General features: G+C 46.5%; 1 non-coding gene across 1 annotated transcript; it reads left to right on the forward strand.

Annotated features, from left to right (window-relative positions):
* The first annotated feature begins 16,862 nt into the window (after nucleotides 1–16,862).
* On the forward strand, nucleotides 16,863–17,025 carry LOC148161965 (U1 spliceosomal RNA). The gene has a single exon (XR_015767237.1). It is a non-coding gene; the product is annotated as a U1 spliceosomal RNA (small nuclear RNA).
* The last annotated feature ends 1,678 nt before the right edge of the window (nucleotides 17,026–18,703 follow it).

Consider the following 18,703-nt stretch of genomic DNA (forward strand, 5'->3'; position numbering starts at 1 on the left):
CCTAAAGTTCATGTTAATTACTAAGGGGGTTGGTAGAAAGAGTCTTTTCTTTTTCTTTCTTTTTTTAGGATAAAAACAAGTTCTGGAGTTCCAGAGCCTAGGTATCTCATAGACAATATGACCTTTCTTCCTGAGAATGGGTTTTTACACCTGTTTGTTCCTGGAAAGTTGGTGTCAATTCCTCTAAGCCAGTTGAAAGGAATTGGCTTTTTTATTCCTCACAGCCAAAAAGAACACACGCCAAGGTCTCAGTGAGAGGATCGCTTATAGGATACGGGCTTTAGTTGTGAGATGTGGGAAAGGATGGGAAGAGGCAGGGTTTGTTCTATATTGAACACTGGCAGCACTGACAATTCTGTGATTGTGGTAAAGAAGTCATAGGCGTTTCCTTAGGGAGGGAGGTCGATGTTTGGATGTCGGTCTGAACAGTATTGTGAGTAGCCTTGTTTTGTCTCATTTCATCAAGGTCTCAAAGCAATCTTGTCTGAGGTTGATATTCTACATGTAAGATTATTTATTTCAATCATGGAAACAAAACAGTCAGGCTGGGAGTGCCAGAGCAGTTCAGGGCATCGGAGGCTGGGATTGTTCTTTGTCCCTGGAAATCCCTAAAACAGAGAACAAAGAAAGAGAGCCCTCTGGTCTCCCAAGCTGTAGCTGCAAACCTGAGTGGGAAACTGAGACTTGGACTAAGTATCTTGAATTTCCTGTGGCTCCATTTCCCATTTCAAAATGGGTCAAAAGGAATTGTTCCTGCATGGGTTGTCCCAGGTGTTAAATTGGTAGAGTAGGCAGCTAGATCTGAGCTGGAGGCAAGGAGGGTGGTACACAGTGCTTTCGTGGTTTCCCACCTGCTGGACTGTCAGATCCAGACCAGCAGGGGCAGAGCATGTGCTCTCCTTTCCAGCGTGTGTCCTACAATAACGTATGGCTTCCTTATAATATATTTACATTGCGGTTTCCATCCCCCAGTAGGGGAAGATGGCCTTGACAGTTCCAGGAAGACCTTTGTTAGGGCCCAAATCTCCCCCTATCAACCAGTAGGCTGAGTCCCTTAGATGATTGGAAACATCTTCAGTTGGAGACCACCCTGGCTGTGACCCATAATCTATGAGACATAAAAAGAAAAGACACCCCTAACCCCGGTGCAGCTCCACCCCGGGGCCTGTCTGCTCTCCCATCTTGAGAGTGGACTGAAGTTCAACCAGGAGTGTAAACCAACTGAGTATACAAGTGGGACTGTACAATTGTGAACAAGAGTATTCCCAGGAAAAGTCCTTCTGGACATTGTTGTTTGAACAGTGGGAATACGGATTGACCACTGTCCCCTGACATTCAGAAGTGGGTTCCCGGAGGATATGTTAGGATCCTCGACAGGGAAGCTCGCAGCCAAGGCCTGTGTGGCGGCCGTACTGCCATCAACTGTTGAAGGAGTTTGGGAAAATCTCTTCTTCTCTCTGGGCCTCACTTTCCTCATGTGTAAGATAAGGTTGTTATTCAAATCCTCCACGGTCCCTTCCTGCTCAGTTTCTGTGAGTGCATGTGGGTCTGCGGTGCCTTTTAAGCAGCCCTAGGGACTGCAGCTGAGACCTGACTTGGTCCCTTCACTGTGTGTCCTTTTCAGGAGCCTGATCTGAGCCCACACTGGAAACAGAGAACAGAGGGAGCATTTGGGAGACAGAAAATCAGCAGATTTGGAGGATGAGCATAACCCGAGGAAGGACAAGGCAATGGTGGAGCAGGTGATTGCCAAAGGAGGTGAGAATAAGGACAAGTTGAGTCCAGAAAACTCAGGGGAACCTGAGGAATGCATACAGCAGCATCCAACTCTGCAAGGAGCAGCCTGAGCTGAGCAAGGAGAACTAGGAGAGTAAGTTTTCCCCTCAACTTCAGGTCTTTTAAAAATTGATTCATAACAGATTCCCGTGTGGCATCAGTTTCACGTGGCAACACAGGGATTGGACGACTCTATAAATTATGTTAGGCTGACTACTAGTGTAGCTACCCTCTGTTACCACGCAGAGCTGTTACTGCACCACCGACTACATAATATGAGATCTGTCCTCTAACATTTTTTTTAAAATCTTCACTGTGGACGATGTTTTGTCAGAGTGTAGGTTTCTATGCCCTCCCCTTCCCCCACCACTACCATGGGCCTTCTTTGGACTTTCCCAGAGAGGAGCAGTGACATATAGGAGGTTCCCTATTTTAGGTCACTGCAGCCCCTGATCTTGGACCAGGATGCTCAGCCAGGGCCAGGGAAATATGGATTAGCAGGAACCCTTCTTTGCAAGCCCAGCTCCAATGTGAAGGACCACAGTGCCTCTTCTAGGCCCCCGCAGGAATGGTTCAGCACCCAGGAGCTGGCCCTACATAGAGGGCCAGAAAAGGGCAGATTCCCCTAAACCCAGCCCAAAGTGTTCCATTTAGACTCAGAAGAAGGTGAATAGCAGCACAGGCTCTTTTCCCTATGCTGAGTGGGGGGACTGGGGGGAGCCTCAGTGCCAGTGCAGGAGGGAGCATCAAAGGGAACCTTTGGATGTTAACCTAAAGTTTCGTGGCTAGAGCCCACCCAGGGGACCAAACCTACTTAAGATCCATCCAGATCTTGCCAGCGGCTTCCGTGGGTCCTGCAGCCCTGACTTCCTCTAGGTATCTCCAGCCAGCTACTGCCCCTGTCTTTGCCTGCTTCCCCCTGGTGTCCTTGGGCAACCTGAAGGTCTGTTCCCTTAAGTAGTCTGCCGCCTGGTGGATTCCAGGGGAACTGCCGGGGCCTGAGGCTGAAGGCACAGGCACTGAATCCCTGACTCCAGCTGAGAGGTCAGAAACCAGGCTCTGAGCCACCACCTGCTGAGACTCCAGGATGTGGCCCCTCACCAGGCAGTGTTTACCTGGGGGTCCCAGGACCCACTGATGTGCGAAGGTCACCTTCTTTCTTTTTTTTAGGTGAAAATGACATACAATAAATTTCACCCATTGTCAACAATGACAGAGTTGTTCAGCTAGTGCCCTAGTGTGTTTCAGAGGCTTCCTTCACCTTCCCACACTCCCTCCAGCCCCTCTGCAGACAGTCTCCGCTCCCTCCTCCAGCCCCAAGCAGCACTGATCTGCTTTCTGTCTCTGTGCATTGCTCCTTTCTGCTCATTTTACATAAGCACAATGAGAAGGTTTGTAGTTCTTGGTGACTGGCTTCTTTCACTTAGCATCCTTTTGAGGTTCCTCCATGCTGTAGCTTGGATCAGATTTCTGTGCCTTTTGTTGCCCAATAGATGCCAGGGTACAGATAGGCCTCATTGGGTTTGTCCATTCACCAGCCGATGGCCCTTTGTGTTGCTGTCAGGTTTTCCCTATTGTGAATAACGCTGCCCGGAACATTTCTGACCAAGACTTGAGCAGACATATGCTTTTACTTCTCTCAGATAGATTCCTAGTTGTGGAATGGTTGGGTCCTATGGCAAGCTTGTGCTGAACTCTTAAGAACTCTCAAAGTGGCTTCCGCAGTGGCTCTTATATTTTACGTTGCCACCGGCAATATAAGAGGGTCCAGTTTCTCCACATCCTCAGCAACACTTGGTATCGTCTTTGGAACATAAGCACACTAGTTGATGTAAAATGGTACGTGGTTGTCCTTGCATTTCCTTGAGCACTAATAACATATTACTAATAACCTTGATTACCTTTTTATGTGTCTCCTTTGGTACATGTGTATTCAACTCTTATACTGGCTTAAAGGAGTGTGTTGCTTCGGCCCATTGAGTGAGTTCACAGTCCTCTTGTCTCTCGTGAATGTGAGTCCTCACTGGGTATTTAATCCACAAATATTTCCTCCTAATCAGTGGCTTCTCTGTTCCTTTTCTCAGTGGCAAAGTTTGATGCAAAAAACTTCTTCATCTTCAATTTTCTCTTACGTATCGTGCTCTTGCCGCAGTGACTTAGAACTCTTTGCTTACTGTGAATTCCTGACCATTTTCTCCCATGTAGTCCTCTTGCACAATAGTTTTGGCTCTTATACTTAGATCTGTGACCATTTTGAGTTCATTGCTGTGTAAGGTGTGATTTCCTGCAACAGCAGTGGGGGAGCTTTGTCCTGACAGGTACAGGAGAGCCTGGGGGACAACTTTGTTTCAGAGTTAGTCTCCCCTGGGCCAGGAATGGAGATTTGACCCTGCTGCACCTGTTAGTGAAAGGCTGAGTGCCTTTGGGGAGGGGAGATACATGGGGCTGGGGTCATATACGGCATGTACTCCCCGTTCTCTGGGACTGGGTAAAAAGTAGCTCCTGGAGCCCCAGGGCAGTCCTGCTCACAGGTGTCTTTAGAAGCACAAACACACTGAGAGCAGGAGAGGCTAACACAGAAAGGACCCCAGGGATCCCAGGGGATCTGGGTTGGGATCCGAGAGGGTCTTCTGTGGGTGGGTGGGAAAGAGGACTCCCACACAGTTGGAACTCAGGAAACATACCCAGAAGGAGTGGAGCAGATTGAAGACATTTCCCAGAGTTTGCACTATTTTTCCAACATGAAAATCATGGTGTGTGCCTGCATCAAAGGTGCTCGGGGGACCCATGCTTCCTCAGTTGGTAGAGCGTGCAACTCTTTATCTCAAGGTCCTGCGTTAGAGCTCCACGTTGGTCATGGAGCCTAGCTGAAATTAAAAAAAATAATAATAATAAATAAAAAATACACAGGTGCATGCGTCAGGAATCTGGAATTACTCCCCCTAAGGAAAGGATGGGGCAGCTCCCTTAGTCCTTGCAGGTCAAGAGCCATTCTGCGCCTTAGAGAATCCTAAAAGTTGCTTGATATTTCCTCAGATCAACCCAGAGATTCTACACTTTTAGTATTTGTTGGGTTTCCCGTGTATGGTCAGAGGTCCACTGGCAGACAAAAGTTGACACACGGAGTACAGAGTAGACCAAAACACAGAATAGTACCTGGATGCACCACATTAGTCTCTGTCCTCACTGCGGTCTCACTGAAAATGAGAATGGGCAATCGAAATACCTGGTATTCAACACACATTAGGAAAAAATGGAAAGTTTGGGTTAACAGTTTAAATTATTGTGTCCCCAGATTGAATCTGATGGCAAGTGGAGACTCTGTTGAACGTCTTCTAGGTTCTGCAGGTGGAAATGAGGGGCTGAGGGACAAAGCAATTTACAACTGAGAGTAACTTTGGTAACTTAGTACCTTCACACTTGACACAGTTTTCTTTCATTTTGTCTGATGCCCTGCTGTCATGTTTGATTCTAACCATATTTGTACAAGGAAGTTGATATCAATAGCAAACCTAAAATCCATACCACTAAATATCACAGTGCTTATTCCTAATGGTACTTTAGGCTCGTTTCTAACTGCCTGTAGTTTCGTTATGACTGACTCTGAAGGCAGCCCATTCTAGCCATGTGTGCACTTCTCTTTGGCCCCACCTCCAGGTTAAGCAGTGCACCTGAGAGGGCTCTATCACTGGGGGAAGGACGTAGGTCAGACAGGTAATAAAGAGAAATGGGGGGACTGGGAGTCAGCAAAAAGAAAGCATAATTATCAGTGCATTGATTCCAGAGAGGACCATTATATTGCTTTTTAAAAACTATTTTCTTTACTTCTTTGAGAGAGAGCGATTGGGAGAGCAGAGTGGTGGAGGGAGGGGGAGAGTGAGAGAGAAGCAGACTCACCCCTGAGCAGGGAGCTGGACATGGGGCTTATCCCAGGACCCTGGGATCCTGACCTGAGCCAAAGACTGACACTTAACCAATTGAGCCACCCAGGTGACCCTTAAAATAATTTTAAAAAATTTCTGGAATACTTAACATACAGCGTTACATTAGTTTCAGGTAAGATCATGGTATTTATTTTTTATTTTTTTTCTTTAAAGATTTTATTTATTTATTTATTTATTTATTTATTTATTTATTTATTTAGAGCAGGGATTACGGGCAGAGGGAGAGGGAGAAAGAATCCCAAGGAGATTCTGCATTGAGCATAGAGCCCAAACGTGGGGTTCCCACGACCCTGAGATCATGACCTGAGCCAAAATCAAGAGTCAGATGCTTATCCGACATAGCCACCTGGATGCCCCTTGGTATTTCTAAGAATAATATGTTTAGCTTTCTCTCTGAAAGAGGTACTGAGTAATGAGCAAGCCTAAGAGAAAGCATGGTACCCATAGGGGCCAAGGTCAGATTGCCCAATATGTACCACAATGGCATATTGATTATTTTGAATTGTAGCTATTTGAATAGCAACTGCTGCAAGGACACTCAAACCCTCCTCTGTCTCCCTGAAAGCAGGAAACCCATCTCCCCTATGAAAAAGGCATCCCCTGTACTAAGAAGTAAAAAGACATCCTTCTCACCAAGGCCTTTAAAGCAGAGGGACTGAATTCTGCATAGAACTCACTCCAAATTAGAGCTCCCAAACGTCCCTTGGAAATGTATTGTCTCCTTGTCTAAAATGTATAAGAAATGTCTGCCTTAATAGTTTCTATTCTTTAAAGGTCTGAATTTCAATATCAGTTCTTCATGCATATTCAATATCTCAGGTAAACTTAATTCTTAGTTAAGCTGGAAGACCTTGAAGGGTAATGGAGGAACTTGTCCTTCCCTGCATATATTTTCCTAGGGAAATTATTGGATTCTTGCTGATTTACAAGCTCCACTTAAACAATGTGTGGAAAAGAAGGGAAACTGTGTTCTTTCATTTGGTCATTTCCCTTCAGTGGATCTGGCCTGGAAATAAGAAAGAAAGAAAGAATAAAGGAAGGAAAAAAAAGGAAAGAAGGGAAAGAACGGAAGGAAGAAAGAAAGAAAAAGAAAGAAAGAAGGAAGGAAGGAAGGAAGGAAGGACGGAAGGAAGGAAGGAAGGAAGGAAAAAGGAAGGAAGGAAGGAAGGAAGAAAGGACGGAAAGAAAGAAAGAAGAAAGAAAGAAAGAAAAGAAAGAAAGAAAGAAAGAAAGAAAGAAAGAAAGAAAGAAAGAAAGAAAGAAAGAAAGAAAGAAAGAAAGAAAGAAAGAAAGAAAAAAAAAGAAAGAAAGAAAGAAAGAGAAAGAAAGAGAAAGAAAGAAAGAAAGAAAGAGAGAGAAAGAAAGAAAGAAAAAGAGACAAAGAAAGACAGACAAAAAAGAAAGGGGGAAGGAGGGAGGGAAGAAAGTGTCCTGGTCAATTTTCCTTGTAAACATCTCGTGACGAATCTGTTGGTGAACACCCAAATGGTGGTGAATGTTGGGAAGGCCCGTCCCTGGCATGCTTTCAGGAGGGTGATTTGGTGTGTATAGAACTATTTAGGGAAACAAACTAAGAATCTGTGGATTAATATGGCCTTATTCGCTAGAAAAAGTCACCTCAGCTATGTAAGCATAGCCATGGGAAATCAACCCAAAGAGTTCCACTTTGTGTGGTAACCTCACACAACATTTAGAGACCATGTATGTTTTGCCTGGGTCAGAGCGTGTCCTCATGTGGGAAATCGGTTCTTGCAGTTAGTGTTAGTGGTCTCAGTTGCTTTGCAGGTACCTCACAATTTCCCTTTGAAAATGTGAGTAAAACTTGATCCTGGGTAAGACTTATGATTAGTGGCGCCTGATTTGGCAATGCAACCTTTTACATCATCCCCATATTTGTTGGATGTGCTCTTATGCAATTATCTGGTCTTTCTTGAAATAGTTGCCATTCGCCAAAATTAAACCTGGATAACCTGTGTACAGAGTGACTGGTGGATGATGGATTTTGTGGCCATTATGGCCAAAATTGTTGCTAAGGTATCTCCCAAAACCATGTATTGTTCTTTGGCACATGCCCATTTGCAACTCCAAAAGCCCAAAGCCATTGTTCCCTGCTACCCTGGGGTCCTTGTCATCAATTCCCCAGAAGTTCAGGATTATAACAGCTCTCATTATCTTTTTTAAGATTTTACTTACTTATTTGACAGAGACACAGAGAGAGAACACAAGCAGGGGGAGCAGCAGAGGGTGCAGAAGAAGCAGGCTTCCTACCGAGCAGGGAACCCAATGTGGGGCTGGATTCCAGGACTCTGGGATCATGACCTGAGCTGAAGGAAGATGCTTAACCTACTGAGGCACCCAGGTGCCCCAACAGCTCTTATTAAATCCCAAACCCTGTCTATCTTGTTTTTGTTTTATACACTATTGTTTTGTGTATATTGTGTATATTGTTTTATATCACTATTTTGTTTTATACAATTTCCCATAGTTAGGAAGACAGCAGGGATAAGAAAAGATGAAGTACAGGGGGCAATCTTACCTTGAAAAAGTACGTCATTTTTGGGAAATCCGCCACCACACATGAGTGAAAAATTGATCCCTGAGACCTATCATAACCTTAGCTGACGGTAATTCCCTTAAGCTAAATCAATAGGAACGTACCTCCCATGAAGCAAGTTGGGGTTTTTATTCCTTGCGGCCAGAAAGAACACACCTCATGGTCTCAGGAAGAGGGTGTTAGAAAGAACCTCTTGTAGATAGGAAATGCCCTTCACGGTGTCCTTCATGTGACAAGGGCTAACGAACATTACGTGAAGGTGAGGAACAGATGTTTACTGTGGTTATTGGGTTTTTGTGTTTTTTTTTTTCTACATCCAACATCACCAAATAATTTATTTGGAATCAGAATTCAAAAGAACATTTGACAGTTGAGAACTGTTTATTCTGATCCAGTTGTACAACTAATCTAGGTGAAATTTCCAAATAAATTTTACATGGGTTTTCCAGGACTGTGGCTTCTCGATGACTTCAAATTTAGGATTTTCAAATGTGAATTCCGGGAACGTATTCATGTCTGATTTACCATATGTGTATTTAAGCTTCAGAAGCTCCCTCCCTAGGTCTTGCTGGTGCTCTGGGCCAGTATCAATGGGTCCTCCAGATGCCCGTAGCTTAGTTCTGTATTCTCTAATCTTGTCCACGATGAGTTTCTGTACAGGACCAAGTTCTTTATTAAATGCCCCCGCGGTAACACCAGTGTTGCTCCTCAAATGAACTGAGACTGCAGACCGAATGAGAGGAGAAACTGAAGAGAATCTGAAGCATCAGGGTAATTCTGACTTGCTCTCAGTCCTGAGCTGCCAGAGCTTCCACTGCCTCCACTATTCTACTTCTGGCCGTGGCTCCGCCCCCACCCGCCTACCCGCCCTCCCAGTGCATTCTCAAATTTTTTTCCTTGGTAGAGATTAGCATACATGTTTCTAAACATTAAAAACCCGGGGAAGTAGAGATAAGCATCTGAACTAGTTCTCTATTGATGCATATTAACAATTAGAAAAGCAGTGGTTTAAAGCAACCAACATGTGTTATCTTGCAGTCCTTTGGCTCAGGAGTTTGGAATGACGAGGGTGGGTTCTCTGCTCACGGAATTGGTCAGTAAGTCGTCCCCCACCTGAACAGGTCTGATAGTGACCTTGTAGTGGTTCTCTCTCCGAAGAGGGCCTGCCCTCAGCATCTCACTCCTCTGGGATCCTCTTCTCTGACCTCATTTCGATCTGTCATGATGCTTTCAGCTTAGCCAGGTAGCTTAGGAGGAATGCTAGAACTGTGGAACCCCAGACCTGATCTCCGCTGTCCCTTCTCCAGGAGGAGAATAAATGACAGAGGTCTTCATAAAGAAATGACCCCCATGAGGGCTGACATTCCCCAGCAATTAGAGCAGAGGAGGAAACCTACAGGCAAACGGAGGGCCTAAAAACCCAAATCATGGAAGCAGGACACAGATTAAGTAGGAGCCCTTCCCAGAAATGTCCCCATTCTCCATTGAAAGCCACTTTGGGTGAAGGGTGTGAGCACTGGGTCTTTCAGAGTCTCCATCCTCGGCTCTTTGTTTAAAACAGGCTTTATCCATACGTGAGAATCTCCTTGGAGCTTTTGTCAGAAATGCAGATTTGTGGGCCTTATCCCCAGGGCATTCTAAGAGGCACACAGTGACTCTGATGGAGGTGTTCTTTAGCTCTGCAGCTGGTGCCCAGGGATGGGACCCCTGTCTGCTGCATGATACCCCATTTCCCGTCTAACATTCCAGTGGTCCATGCTGCCTTCTCGAAGTTATATTCTACATTCTCTATCATACACGAGATAAATATGCTCAAAGAGATAATTAAGTGATCCACAAAAGCATATGGGACATGTGGTGAAGCTGCTATTGGCATCTTGGACTGCTTTTCTGAAGGCTGTGCTTCTATTGCTTCAGCCCAGAACCGGGATTGGGTTTGAATGGAAAGATGGTTGGGACTGGAGATCAGTAAAAGCTCGTTATTGCTGGTAAATTTTATCTATCTGCTTCACAAGTATTTACTGAATGTTTCACCTGGCAGTCTCTCGGACGCACGGGGGACATGGGGTGAGCAGGCAGACCCAGTGCCAGCTCTCAGGAAAGAGAACTTTAGCACAGGAGTCAGATATTTTATAGATAATCATTGAAGTGCCTTTTATTTGTGACTATGGTAAGTATTATTTAATACTTTTGTGTTCTGTGATCCTAATCCCTGAGCCAGTGATGGAAAAGCTAATATAAGTAACAGAATTATATAATTGGGAGAAAAGATTGGTCCCCAGAAAGGCCTTTTTTTTAAGATTTTATTTATTTATTTGACCAAGAGAGACACAGCGAGAGAGGAAACACAAGCAGGGGGAGTGGGAGAGGGAGAAGCAGGCTTCCCGCCAAGCAGGAGCCCGATCCAGGACTCGATCCCAGGACCCTGCGGATCCTGACCTGAACCAAAGGCAGAGGCTTTATGACTGAGTCACCCAGGCACCCCAGAATGGCCTTGTTTTTAACAGTGGAAATACCAACATTTGATCCAACGTCTCCTGAAAATGAATTTTTTATTTTTAAGCTGAACTTTTAATTTTAGTGTTCCCTGAATTTCAAATGTGGGGTTCTCGAGGGTGTGTTCCGGAGCCTCCACAGGGAAGCTTGCAGCCAAGGCCTGTGTGGGGGCACCGTTGCCACTAGGTGTTGAAGGTGTTTGGGAAAATCTCTTCACGTCTCTGGGCCTCAGCTTCCTCTCCTGTATGGTGAGGTTGTTATTCAAATTCTCCAAAGTGCCTTCCTGCTCAGTTTCTGTGAGTGTAGGAGGGTCTGAGGTGCCTGTTAAGCAGCCCTGGGGACTACAGCTGAAACCTGACTTGGTCCCTTCCCTGTGTGTCTCCTGCGGGAGCCTGAGCTGAGCCCACACTGAAAACAGAGAACGGAGGGAGCAGATGGAAGATAGAAAATCAGCAGGTTTGGAGGATGAGAATAACCCTAGGAAGGACAAGACAATGGTGGAGCAGGTGGTTGCCAAAGGAGGTAAAAATAAGGACAAGTTGATTTCAGAAAAATCCAGGGAAACTGAGGAATGTATACAGCAGCATCCAACTCTGCAAGGAGCAGCCTGAGCTAGGCAAAGAGGTTGGAAGAGTAACTTCGTCCATGGTGAAACTGTGCACCTGCCGAGGAGCCCCAGAGGATGGATTGTGGTGGTTTATGCTGCTGGGAAGCACCGGTTCCAAGAGGAGGAGGATGTTACCATGAGGCTCTGCCCCAGACACCTAGCTCCGACTTGGAGCTACCCACACTGTAGGTGTCCTCCAAGAAAGTGTGTACTGAGAGGGATCAGTGATGTTTGGATAAGGGTTGGAGTTGTCCATTCTTACTGCAGATAGTTGTGCCCTAAGGTCAGGAAGGGCCAGGGTAGGGGACCCTTGCATCTGAAGCCACATGATTTTAATAATAATCTTAATAATGCTGCCTGGGTGGGCCTTGAATAAAAAGAGTAACGATCTACTCAGAAAGTGAAGTTTTAGGGAATATAATACATGAGTGGGGTCAAGTGTAGTGTAGTGGGAGGAAAGTTACTGCATTTAATAGCACCTAATGACTTCTGGGGAGACAAACTTGACCCTAATCATGGCTCTAGATGCCAAATAATGAAGCAAACCACTTACTTCCATTGGTAACAGAAACGGGAGACCCTTAATGCCCATAACAAGCTGGAAAGTTGCTCTGCCTGTTGGGTCATGCAAGAAAACTGATCACTTGAAATGTGTTTCAAGAAGGGGCTGGGTTGAGTTTGTGACAGTATGCCCTAGGTCTTGGAGAAAAAGGTTTGGGGCTTTGGAAGTTGCCGGTGAGCTGGCTCATAGTAACTTTACACAATCTTGGGAAAACATGTCTAGCAAAATTTTGGATTCATTGGACACTAAATATTTAGTCCATGATCTGCAATCATTCTTCACAGATTACCCTCTATTTGCTTGAGCGAAAAATGACTTTTCTATTCTTAGAAACACCAAGGGTGCGTGAGTGGCTCGGGCACTTAAGGGTCTGACTCTTGGTTTTAGCTCGGGTCATGATGTCGTGGTAGTGGGGTCAAGACCCATATTCGGCTCCATGCTCAGCACAGGGTCTACTTAGTTTCTTTCTACCTTTCCCTCCTCTCTGTTCTCCCAGCTCACACTTACTATCTCCAAAATAAATAAAATCTTTCAAAAGGAATGATGCCCCCCCAAATGCAGATTTAAACACCTCCTATGATGACTTTGATGAATAACAAGGTAAAGTAGCCTTTTTTTTTTTTTTAAACAGAGAGCAGAATTGTAATTCAGGATGTCAGTGGAAGAGGCAAGTAACCTCCCATCATCTCAACATCTGAAAGTAAACAGGTAAAAGAAGGAATGTATAGAATTATATGTCATGTACACAATGACTGGTTCATTATAAACAAATTGGAATAAATCTATGTGTATATTGACTCGTGGGTCCTGTCAAAAAGGCAGAGCATTGGGAAAAACAAAAACAACAAACCGTCCTGAAAGTCATTTGGGTAATTGGACTTTAAAAAACTATGAGACAAACATTTATCAAACACATTTCAAGCTGTTTGTGAGCCACATTTTTGCCCTTCAAGAGTGAACTTTAGGAGAGACACCTAATACTGAGTGGATGCTTTGGTTTCTTTGAGACATGTCACCTGAGCCACTGGGAATGTGACCTTGTGAGTCACACAGCTGCGCGAGCTTTACCTGACAGGATGTTAAGTTCAGTGCCTAAAGAGTTAACATAAATATGCTACACACACCAATCTTTACTTTAACCAAAGATCATTTACTCTCTGTTGGGGGTATGAAGCTGACACAAAGGACTACAGATTCTGTTGCAGAATCAGGACCCGAGGCTTACAGACTGATGGGAGTGGACACCTACTTCCGATTTGGAGTCGGAGCCATTGTCTCCTAAGGCAACTGAGTCAGACAACCAAACATTCTTGAAGATAGGTACAGTACTTTGGAGAAATTGTACTAATCCTTTCAGTATGTTTGTATGTACATATATACACAAGTGTGTGTATCTTGATCTGTAGCTCTACATGTGTTTTATATGCAGCCACAGACACACACACACACACACACACACACACACACACAGGTGGTTGGGAACCTGTGAGTATGTCATCACAAGCACACATCTGGGAAACGTCAGCACTGCCAGATACTGGTCAGATCCTTCTTCACTCATCACTGGCTGCACTTGTTCCCCTCACTTGACCTTGATTACGTAAACAGTTTCATATTGTCTCTGACCCTACAGGGGACTCATCTAGACATCAGCAGCCAACGTGCCTCGGACAGAACCCTTCTTACGCATTGTTTCTAGTTCTTTCTGAGTTTCATCCTCCATTCTCCTAATGTCTTCCATTGTCAGATCATTCCACTTGTCAATCCAACAAAAAAGCTGGCGATGAAGTTTGTAAATATCCTTTTCTCTTGCTTCTGAATGAAGTTTTCTACTTTGCTTTGCAGTCCCCACCACTTGAATTTGATGGTCACCAGCTTGTAGGCACACATCTGAGGACAGTCAGAGTTGTTTGCCAGCTCCTTCTTCCAGTTGGGTCCCAAAGGCCCTCTCTTGGTCTTGACTGACTGGAATAATGCTGGGTCTTCATCAGCTTTGTAGTCTGCTGGTTCAACTTGACTTCGATCTGCAATATCTATGCGGACAATTTCAACAGTTTTCCATGCGTTCGGATCTAAACCGTGTACATTTTCTAATGTTCCCAAGTCTGGTTTGTGCCATGTTTCAATTTTAATGAAGAAATCATCTTTCATATATACACTCGTTACAACTGAGGCATAATGGTTTGTTCTACTGTAGGGGTATGCGTTCCAGGCTTCCTCGTGAAACACCAAGGAGCCCTCCGGAGCAATCATCCTGACGAATGCAGGAACTTTGCTCCTGAACAGAACATGGCAAAACCACACGGAATTCCTTAATCAGCACCATCTTCCCGGAATCCCCTCACAGCTACCGCCACTATCACCACCACCGCCGCTGCTACCGCCCCTCACGGCGCCTCTATACACAGGTTTTTGATCTTGAGAGTCACCATCCTTACTCCGCATTGGTCAAGGGTCAACCTGTATCTCTATTTACAGAGGACATGCTCCTAAAGATAGAAAAACCTCAAATCATCCACACACAAAAATATTAGAGTCCATAGACTCATTCCGTAAAGTTGCAGGGTACCATATATACAAAATCAGTTGTGTTTCTATGCACTAGCAATGAACAATCTGAGAAGGAAATTTAGAAAGCAATTCTATTTACAATGGCACACAACACAGTAAAAGTGTCAGGTGTAAATTCATTCAAGGAGAGCAAGACTTGTTCACTGAAAAGCATAAGAAGCAATGGTTCTGCGAGAGATGAAAGACCAAATGGGGGGAAAAAAACAACTGTATGCATGCATTGGAAGATTTAATATCATTCATATGGCAATACTATGCAAATAGATCTACAGAGTCAATACAATTCTATCAAAAATTTTTCTTCTGCATTTTCTAAATTCTGTCAATACCTTGTAGTATATTTCCTTTCAGACGTTGTAGTTTTCATCTCTTAAAGATAGAGAGGGTGTTGTTTATATTTTCTATTTCTCGGTTTAACATTTACAACTGATGGAAAACTTATACTAAAAGCTTTCATATCCTTCTCTGGCGGTTCTCACATGTGTCAGCTCTGGATTATTTTCCGATGACGGATCTGGCTCCTGATTAGGGGCCATTTTGCCTGGGAGAGCTCCAGGTCCTGTTCCCTCTACTGCTTTCAAATGATTGCCCCCTGACTTGCTGGCCTTTCCTCCCATGGAGGCCCTGAGCAGGACCTCACTGCAAGCCACACCAGGGACCCTGCACAGCTCTGGTTAGGTGACTTTCCTCAGACCAGCTGGTTGTCCCACATCACCTTTCCCTTTTATTCCCCAGGAATCCCAATTTGGCTGGTAAAATACCTGGCGCTATTTTTTAGGTTAAGCAGGCAGTGTGTCTCTTTGCCTGTTCCAGCTCCTAGAGGCCCCTCCTCCATGCTCAGCCCCAGCCCCAGCCCCAGCAGGCAGAGTCCTCCTCACACAGCCTCCTTCTGACCTCTTCTCTGCCTCTTTGTGTTTTAAGACCCCCTTGTCATTGCAGGGCGCCGCCTGGATAATCCAGGATCATCTCCCCATCTCAAGGTCCTTAACATAAGCACCTGTGCAGGGTCCCTTTTGCTGCAGGATGGAACATGTGCACAGGTTCCTGGCATTAGCCTGAACAGCTCCTAGGGAGGGGGCATTATTCTACCCAGCAGCACACTATTGATCTCAGGTGACAACTAAAGTTGGACGCCCCCTCTCCACCCTCCAATCTTTTCTAATTTAAACATTCCGGGAAAAGTAAACCACTACCTCAAGGCGCAAGCAAGACAAGGCAAATCAGAACCCTAGGGCGCTCCATCCATGACCATACAATTGCCCAAATCTCTTCAAAGTAGTCTGTTTAGTTTTCCAGACCTGGCTATTTTCCCTCCAAAGGCCGACCTGACTGCAGAAATCCCCTCCAGGGGGAAGCGCCCAGCGGTGGAGGGAGGGCAGGCGGTGGCCGAGTGGGGAGCCTGGGACCCCACTAACCCCCTGCTGAGAACGCTGAGCCTGGTTTAAGGGAGCAGAAGCAGTGGTCCCCTTTGGCCCTGCCCTCAACAGCGGGATCCTTGGGCGTCTCCCCGCGAAGCCACGAGGGGGCGCGCCGTCCCTGTCCTAGGAGCCCTCCTGGGGAAGAAGCAGGCCCTGGGATGTGTTCAGCGTGTGGAGTGTTGTGGGCTGGTGTCAGCCCGAGGGCCCAGGGGTTGCGGACTTTTGGTCCTCCCCTCCCCCCCGCAGTGTCCAGGCCTGGGGGAGGCTGTGGGGACTGGTTTGAACTGTACAGGTGCAGCCATGGCACTTGGTGTCCTCCAACCAGGGCCCAAAGGGAAAGAGAGAGAGAGCTAGAGAGAGCAAGAGAGAGTTGTATCTGCTCTTCGCGGGCTGTTGGAAAGTCCTCCCTCATGTTTCTCTCTGGCTGGTACAGCCTCCCCTGGGCTGGGTGGGGGGGTTGTGTAGGGTTTGGGGGGCCATAGCTGCAGGGAGAGGAAAGAGTGGTAACCAATTCAGGAGACAAAGGAGACTGGGCAGGTGAGGAAGGAAGCCAGGGCAGGGGAAGGGAGAAGGGGAAGGGGGACTGGAGGAGGAGAAGGAGGAACACCAGTACTGAAATCCAAGTTGGGAGGGGAGCTGGGGGGCAGGGAGATGGGGTGGGGTTGGGGACTGAGGCGAAGCCCTTGACTTCACGGACGGGGCTTGTCTGATGCAAACCAGGCAACATGGCGGTGGGGTTCTGCAACTTAGAATTCGTGGGGCTGAGGAGGTAGCAGCGCTGTTGCGTCCATCCTATTCGGAAGCGTCGTGTGGAGGGTGAGGATGCTTGCGACAGGAGTGGGTGCCGAGGGTGTTGGGGTGCGCCTAGGCGAGTGAGCCTGTGTGTCCGGTGGAAGGGGGGTGAGACTGGTGTGGGGCGGAGGCGGAGGGAGTCACACTTACCCGGCAGGGGAGACTCCGGGATCAAGCAGGTGGTTTTCCCAGGGGAGGCCCTTCCATCATACCAGGGACATGCTGACCCCCGCGATTTCCCCGAGTATGGACAACTCCTCTGCATTATTTGTGGCAGTGGCAGTGGGGGGCTGCTTTTGCTCTTTCACCTGTTGTTGGTTGTTTAAGAATAGCCTTTGTTTTCTTATTCATTTTTCTGTTTGTTTGTTTTGTCTTTTCCATGACTTTGGCTGATGACATGGGCTGAAGAGGAAGCTCACTCAGGGGACACCAGGACCCTGAAGAAAACACCTCTGCTTTTAAGGGCTGCTTTCTTGAGAATCTGGGTTTGGCTGTTTCTCAATCAAAAGCATGCAGGACAGTTTCTGTCCACTGGTCATACATCCCACCTTGGCTGTCGGGGTTTTTTCTGTTTTTCGCAGAGCAATTTCTCTGCTTATATTTCAGTATGTGGTTTGCAGTCCCTGATCCAGCAAAGGTGCTTTCTTTTCATTCCCCAGGGAACAGGGGTTTGCATCCCTTCTCCTTCCTCCCTCCCCTCCCCACCTATCCCCCCAGGCACCCTGCAAAGCCTCACCCAATCCCCAGACTCAGTACCCTTGATTAGGCCACTTGGTAGCCTACCTAGTATAGCCTTGCTCCAGAGGACCCTTCCGAGACTAGAGAGGGTCCGGCTTGATGTACTGTTTATTTATTGTAAGTTTATTTGTTGAAGTAATCCCTACACCCAAAGTAGGGATAGGGCTCATGAAGCCAGATGGAGACTCCCCTGCTCTCCTGACTGAGCCAGCCAGATGCCCCCTGACAGGCTTTTAAAGAGGCACCTCTGTGTACTCACAAAGAACCCGCTGGGTTTGGCACCACAGACCTTTCCCAAACAGCAGGTTAGCTCTAGGACAAAGGGCCGTGGGCCTTCTGCAGCTCTTGGGCTCAAGCCAAACCTGTCCCTACTGATGTACCTGCATTGCTTTGTCAAACTGAGCTTGAAGGGGTTTCTGGCTTCAGGCTTTCACCAGAGCTGGTGTTTTTTTTCTCTACTCCCTAAAGGCCTCTATTCAGAATCTACAACTGAGGGTCTTCCAACTTTGATTTTCACTTAGGGGAGCCACACCAACTGGGACTCAGCAACGGGTTACTCTTCTGCCAGAAACAATTAAACAAAAGAGCAACAGCGTCACACAAGATGCGCGAAGTGGAGATTTCCAAGATCCTGGGCATCAGGCAAAGGGGACAGCCATCCCGGACACATGGCAACACAATGGTGAGCAGAGCCCTAGAGCTGCTCAGAGGTACTGGCTCTAGAGAGTTTCCAAGCAAGGCACTGGGGGGAGGGGAACTTGAATAGGAGCCCCATGGAGCTCCTGGAATTGAGGACACTGATCTGAGAGAACCCAGGACTGAGTCTCAGGGAGGACAGAGCTGCAGGAAGTCACCTAGCCAGAGCTGTGGAGGGGCCCTGGGGAGGCATGGACAGCAAGTCAGGGGGTAATCCTTTCCACAGGGCCTGGTGCTCACACGGTGCTGGGAATAGTGCCTGTGTCCAACAGATAGACTAAGCAAAAGTAACCCTCTTAATTTGTGAGGAATAGGGTGGAAGACAGGGGGAGGGCTTGCTACAGTACCTGGAACTCATGGTGAGTCCTCCACGGAGCCCTGCTCTGGGCCACTGAACTATGCATTGAAGCAACAGCAGAAATGTTTCCAAGTAACTTCAGTGCATCCCTGAACAAAGCTCAATATTATAGAAAACACAAAAATATCCAGCAAACAGCAAGGTAACATTCACAGTGTCTGGCGTTCCATCCAACAGTTTGAGGTATGCAG

This window comes from Eumetopias jubatus, unplaced genomic scaffold, assembly GCF_037043125.1.
Source record: "Eumetopias jubatus isolate StellerSeaLion01/CBP00866 unplaced genomic scaffold, mEumJub1_p1.0 scaffold_32, whole genome shotgun sequence".
NCBI lineage: Eukaryota > Metazoa > Chordata > Mammalia > Carnivora > Otariidae > Eumetopias > Eumetopias jubatus.